Source organism: Coturnix japonica, chromosome 3 (assembly GCF_001577835.2).
Source record: "Coturnix japonica isolate 7356 chromosome 3, Coturnix japonica 2.1, whole genome shotgun sequence".
In the NCBI taxonomy this organism is placed as follows: Eukaryota; Metazoa; Chordata; class Aves; order Galliformes; family Phasianidae; genus Coturnix; species Coturnix japonica.
Window position 1 is genome coordinate 61,385,725 of NC_029518.1, and position 7,178 is coordinate 61,392,902.

Here is a 7,178-nt window from a genome sequence, read left to right on the forward strand (position 1 = left end):
TGTGCATATATCTCCACGTGGAAATTAAGAGTCAGGTGAAATGAATCTCTGGCTCTGTGCCACACAGAAGGTTTGTGCTGGTGCCTGAGAGTTAATCCCATTTTCCTTAGAATACTGATAATGACAGCTGTCTAGGAAGGCCTCTTGCCTTAGGACAAATACTCCTCCCAAGGCAGAGCCTGATATTGGGGACCTTGAGCCCTTCCCATGTTGAGTCACCAACCTCACAATACCAAGACATTGCTGATGGGTGGTTTGTTTCCCAGAATGCCTGTCCTCTGCACAGCCGGGTGGAACACCACCCAGTTATGGTGCTCAGTCACAGCAAGGTTGAGCACCAGGCCTCCATTTGTCCTTTGTCTGCTTAGGAGGAGGGAAGATGGGCTTTGGCTTTCCCCCATCCTCACTCTATGCGTGCCATTTGATCATTTTTTTCCCAACAACCAAACCCTAACGATGCCAAACCTCTTCTGGGACTTCACAGGCAGACCTGTAGGATAGATATATATAACTGAAGATACTTTCTGAAATGTGACAGAGTTCAAATTTGCTCTGAGATATGTAACCATGGCCAGGCTCTTCCTGAGATGCAGAAGGGACACCTGGGAGGATGATTAATATACTTTGCACCACTACACTGGAGAACAGTGCGAAGAAGCAGTAGGCGCCATCTTACCTGCCAATTACTCTCTTTGAAAATGTACACATGGTGGCAGAATCAAACCATCAAAAAAAATGAATTGGGCTATTAGGAAACTCAGCCTTTGTCTTAGCATGCTGAATGTTACATGTCTGCAGCTTTCAGGTCTGATAGCTCAAGACCTTTTTATTTTTTTAAATGTTCTTTAATGAAAAATTACTCCTTGCAAAAGTGGAGAAATAGAATCGAAGTGACCATTTTCTACTGTTAGCAAATGGCAGAGATGGATAAGACAGGAGGCAGCTTGATTTTGGGGCTTCTCTAATCACCATGCTTTCTCCTCATTTAATCAAAAAATATCCAGCCTATTTTGTCCTAGATTTTTTTTTTTTTTTTTTTTTTTTTGTGATGTAAATTATAAGCTCAGTACATTCTGTCCATGAACACGGGTTGTACAGTCAGATATTTGTGCAGGGATGCACATCCGTAGGTTTGTTGTGGAGAGCAATTATTACTCTCTTCTATCCCGCTCTGTTGTTCTATGCTGAGCAGAGAAAACTACAAACAATTAATTTCATGTATCTCCCATAAGCCAAAGAAGCACTCTCAATCTTTACTTTCAAGAAGCAATTAACTTCAGGTTTATTAGTCAAGTTGTGCTATGAAGTTTCAATCTTTCATTGTATGCTGTGAATTTTAATTACAATTTATTAAAATAATTTAATTGACTTCAGTCAATGGGCGTGAATGAGGGCAGAATTTCCCTGAGAAAGCTGTAGACAGAAGAAAAGGCCACCCAACCTAAATGCCTTCTGCCTGCCCTTTTTTGGGTTGCATCAGACTGCTTGAAAGAGGGCTGCATTTATCATCTTTGATGCCTCCAGCTCAATGGTCAATTCATATTAGATTCCACAAAAGCCAGTGAACCAAATTCATCTCTGATACAATTCCATTGACTTCAATGGTCTTACCACAGGGATTAATCTGGCCCAATTTTATAGCATTAGGCTACGAGTTTGTGTACTGTTAACCCAGACTCTTTGCTTGAGATCGCGCCGGCTAAAAGCTGATAGCTGTTGCAGTTGCAATTTGCTCAAGAAATCCAATTCCTTTTGTTGACCCACTGAAGTTCACATTCCAAAAAAAGGGGAAAAAAAAGGAAGGCCAACCCCCCTCCAAATCCCTAAACCAATTTGAAACTGCAGCTGAATTTAGATGCATATTTGCTAATTTGGTTTATTATGCATGCAAATATTGGTATAAAAGGTGTTTCAATTACTTTCTAAGGCAGGGACCTATGCATTCTCAGCAGTCACAAAGAGTTTAAACGCAGTTATTTTTCCCTGCCTATAATTGTTCTCCCTTTTAAGTACCCAGGCAGAAAAAGTAAGTTTACTGCTTCTAGCACAATGGCTCTCTTCACTTTTAGGTTTGGGAGACCTGGGTGACCTACGAAAGTTAATTAGAAGGTTAACAAAGACTAAGGCAGAGTAGAATACTGCGCCTCTCCTCCAGCCAAAGATGTCATCCATTAATTAGGGAAATCGTTAAGGTGGCCTTTATTGAATCCATAGAAAATCGGGAGTCGGCGGTCGACAGTTTTGATCAGATTTTCCTCTCCCCAGTAATACTACCCTTAATGGTAGGAGCAGTGGAGGGCTTGGGGCGGGACGGGAGGGCGCAGAGGGGGGAAAGTGTGTGTGCATGTAGGGGGAGTGTGTGTTTCAGCGACATTACAGTTAAACAGCCGCCGATTGTGACGGCTTTGATTCTCAGGCTTACATGGCATACTTTGTCCATGATGTAATCTTTATTGAACCTGGAAGCTTGGGGGTGGGGGGCAGGGGGCAAGTGAAACTCACTGCCGCTCAGCCGCAGGAAGCTCTGGGAGTTAATATTGCAGTCATCATAGGCAGGGTTGGTGCTTTGGCATGGTAATACGCTATCTGACTCCTTTCCCTCTTAGCACCATGACTGGCTGCTTCTAGCAACCGGAGCAAACAACCGTCTGCACAACAGCCCGTTCATTTCTCCACCAATACCTTCAAAGTTGAAGGGTCTTTTTTGAAGACCTAAGATTTTTTTATACTCTGGTTGGGTTTTTTGTTGTTGTTGTTTTCCACTACAGTACTAAAGTGGTGTTGCTATGGAGAATTCCAAGTACAGGGTTGGATAATTGCGGCCTTTAACATATGTATTTTTTAACCTACTGGGAGAACTGGCTGTGTGGGGTTCCTTACCAGCTTCCTTTTCCCTTCACACTGAACAAGCTCTGCCGTGGACAGTAACTACAGCCAGCATGTCGTCCACTGCTTTAACCGAGAAAGGGATGTAGCATGGAGAGTAGACCTCCATTGGAAGGTGAGAAGCTATTACCTTCAATTGGAGGAAGGCACGGACAAGATCAACCACAGCCAAGGATGGTTGTGTTAAAGCCATGTTGTCCCTGCTCTGATGTCCTGGAGTTTAAGGGCTGGAGGAGCTGCTTTAGGGATTTTAACAAATGTGGAATTGAAATGTTGGGATGTCTGGAGGTCTATATCCTACGTACCATAAGGTACAAAATGTGCTAGAATTACAAGGGGGAAAGAAAAAAGGACTAATAGTACTTTAACTGTCTGGTCTTAAGGAGAAATCACACATAGTTTCAGGCTGTTAGACACTAGGAAGTTACTAAAAAATCCTGCGCTTATTCTTGCATTTCATATTCTGATTAAAAGCTTCTGCTTGTTAACATGAATCTCTCCATTGCAAAGTACTCAGATGTCAAATACCAGGAAAATATGAGCACATTTTAAAACTGCTAACCTGAAATACACAGGGCATGTGTCAGCCTTACTGCCTACATCTTTCTGTGTATTGCAGTGGATATTGTTTTATTTTTATATAAGCTATAATTCAAGATTCCCCCCTCAAAGATATTTCATCCTTTACTTAGTACCTTATTTTAACATACTCCATTGAAAGCAAGTATGAGCACAGAAGCAACGGCTGAGAAATGCCAAGCTTCTTCCTGCATGCTCCACACAATCACTCAACTTGTCTGTGTCCTTCTTCCCACGTCAAAGCAAGGCTTCTCCATGAGCAAGCTTTCCCTATGCTTTGAACAGCTCAAAGAGAACTGGGAATTGACTTGGAAAGACGATGTGTTCCCACAGCTCTGTTTTGGTCGTATTTTTCTTTTAGGCTAAGAAACAAACTAACTCACCCATTGTGTAGTTGCTGAGGTCTCCAGATAAAGTGCTATAAGAGTGCCACACACTATTATTCTTTTATTACAGAGCAGCAGTAGCTTTTCAAGAGTTATTGTGGATTTTTATGTTTTCCTGTTGCCTTTTGTCATCTAGTAGCAGTCCTGTGGTTTTGAGAGTTTCAGCCTCTGCTTAGAGAAGGGTTCCTAAATTTTAGGTGGTAGATCTGCTTGGCCATGAGCCAACAGTGTGACCTCATGGCCAAAAAGGCCAATGGCATTCTGGGGTGCACTAAAAAGAGCGTGTCCAGCAGGTCAAAGGAGGTGATCCTCCCCCTCTACTCTGCCTTGGTGAGGCCTGATCTGGAATACTGTGTCTGGTTCTGTGCTCCCCAGTACAAAAAAGACAGAGATCTCTTGGAAAGAGTCCAGTGGAGGGTCACAAAGATGGTGAAGGGCCTGGAGCATCTCCCCTATGAAGAAAGGCTGAGTGAACTGGGTCTGTTTAGAAGAAGACTGAGAGGGGACCTGATCTGGGTCTATAAATATCTGAGGTATGGGGGGCAAAGTGGTGAGGCCAGACTCTTTTCAGCAGTGTGTAGAGACAGGACGAGGGGAAATGGACAGAAACTGGAGCATAGGAAGTTCTGCACAAATGTGTGCAAGAACATCTTTACAGTGAGGGTGACAGAGCACTGGAATGGGCTGCCCGGGGGGGTTGTGGAGTCTCCTTCTCTGCAGATGTTCAAGATCTGCCTGGATGCCTACCTGTGCAACCTGGTGTAGGGAGCCTGCTTTGGCAGGGGGGTTGGACTTGATGATCTCTGGAGGTCCCTTCCAACCCCTACGATTCTGTGATATTTGTGGGCCAAAAATCCCATCTTGTTATAGTACCTACTCTTGTTTCAGTAACCTGGGTGTCCTTTTATGCCCAAGGGGGACAAAGGAATACTTGGAAAACATGTGGGGTTTTTTGTTGTTTTTTTGGTTTTTTTTACCTGCTACAGTCTCCCACATCAAGATGAGATAAGTTGTGCCATAGACATACCTATTCCCCTCCTTGGAGTGCAAAGGGGATCTGGACAGTTCCATCTGAGTTAGGCTCAATCTTGAAACTGGGTACTGTAGTTGGAACAGAAGTATTTATTTTGTAAAGGGAGCCTAGGATGTCTGGATTTCACTGTAACTGCATGTAGAAAGTCAGGAGCGAAACAGGAGGAAAAGGCAAAAACATTCTTGGACTTTCTTAAGAAAGTCCAACTGATATTTTAATGAACCTCTGCCTGTGAAACAAAACCATCACCTATTCAGAGAAGGACAGGAACATTCAACTAGGAACCAGAAGTTCAGTGCTCAGAAATACAGTGAGGGGAAAAAAGATTTTGTGCTGTTATTGACCACACTCTGACCATGAGAATCCAGATATATGGTTGCCAAGCAGGCAAATGCAGTTCTAGGTTATATCAAGTGATCTGTTTCCAGCAGAGAAAGAAAAGCAGGAATACTGTGCTCTCCTGCACACTGAGACTTCCTGTGAAATTCTGTGAACAAAACCTGCAGAAATCAAGGATATTACAAATGGCTAAAACAAGGTCTAAAGGCCCAAGAATAGAGCATGAGACTTTGCTGAAGGGATTAAAGCCACATCTGAAGGATTTACTGAAAGGCTTGAGAGATGGCCTGAGACTGGAGGTAGAATTTTTGGGGGCAGCAGAAACTGGAAGAGGTTCAAAATAGATGAATAAGGAACCAGTAACCAGATGGCTGAGGACCAGAAGCTTTTCCGGGGACAGGGGAGGCCAAGGAATCTTTGGCAAGCCTGGAGGTTACCAACCAAGCAGGGCTGTAGTGAGGATTTAAAAAGCTAAAAATACCAACAGCACAGGGAAATTAGAAAGTTGGAAAAGTCAGAAACCTGATGTGGATTTAAGGCTGTGGGAAGACTTCTGTTGCCCAGTCTCACAGTTAGAACTGCAGAAACAGGAAGGGAAGGAGTCAGACAAACCATTCCAATCTATAAGAAACATTTTAAAAATTTGCAGTGAGCAACGTGAGGAGAAAAGCCCGGAACCCCTTATGCCAGCATTTAATACACAGCACAAATCAATGGCAGAGAAAATGGGCATCAGTAGTGTTTCTTAGGAATCAAGCCATTCTGAAGCCTTACTTCTGGCAAAAAAGTGTGGATTATTTGCATCATCTCAAGTCGTGACATACAGCTTGAAGTCACAAATTAGTCATGTATGCTAGAGCTTGGCATGAAGGGAGGGGAAGAACCTGCTTCAGCTGTGGGGGAACCTGAGGAGCCATCCCTCATGGCACTCCTCCAGCTGGAGCTGCCAAGATGCTTTGGCAATGCACCAATATAGAGGGACTCAGCTGGGCTTGGCCCAGCCTGCAGAGATCAGTGAAAGGAGGTGAGAGCCATCCTGAGAAGTGCTGGAATTTGCCACGGGGCTTGGGTGGAACTATGCAGTGAAAGGAGACGTTGCTGCAGGACACACTGAGTGTGAGAAAGAGTCTGGTAGGTGGGATGGGAATCCTGCTGCAGATGGTTTGAAGTGATCTGAAGCAAAGTTACAACCTGTTTGTGAAACAAGGGAAATGGTTGCTAAGGGAAGCAGCCCTGCTAACTGCTCAGGGAGCAGGTAGGGGAATACTGCATTCAGGGCAGAAGAAAGTGTGGTCAAAAATGAGCAACTAGTGGTACCTAGTGAAAGCACTTGGGTTGGCTGTGGTCAAATGCATGAGGAGTTACCAGCCTTGGGGAAGCACGGCCACCAGCTGATCGTAAGGCTATGAGTGGGTATGGGCTGACAAGAGAGGCTATGATGGGCACTGTGCTGCCTGCTCCACTGCCTGTGGTGGATGGCCAGTCTGAACCATGGCCTAGCTCCAACAGGAGAGGACTAGTGACCTCCAAGGTGTTGTGTGGATGAGGCAGGTGAGCCGAAGGCATTTGATATCTAGAGAATAAGTGACCTTACTTATTAGAGAAGAAGGTGTTGTTATACAGTCTGTTTACTACCAGTAAGAGAGAGCTGAGGTGTGGGAAACCTTAGCAGTGACAGCTTCTGGGCTGCAGTATTTATGAGCTCATCTCCTGCAGAAGAACCTGACTTGTGAGACTCAGATACCCACTGAATATCCTCAAAGGACTAGAGCGGTTGTTGCAGCAAATAGACAAAAGTTGAGTACTGTTTCAAAATGTCTCTTAATGCTTCTAGTTAAAGTATTTGAGGGGACCTAATGATGCTTTCAAGCAGTGCTTTCAACTTCAGCGTCAGCCACAAGTGTAAGCAAGGGCAAGGATAATGCACGACACAGTACAGAGCAGAATATGCTGAA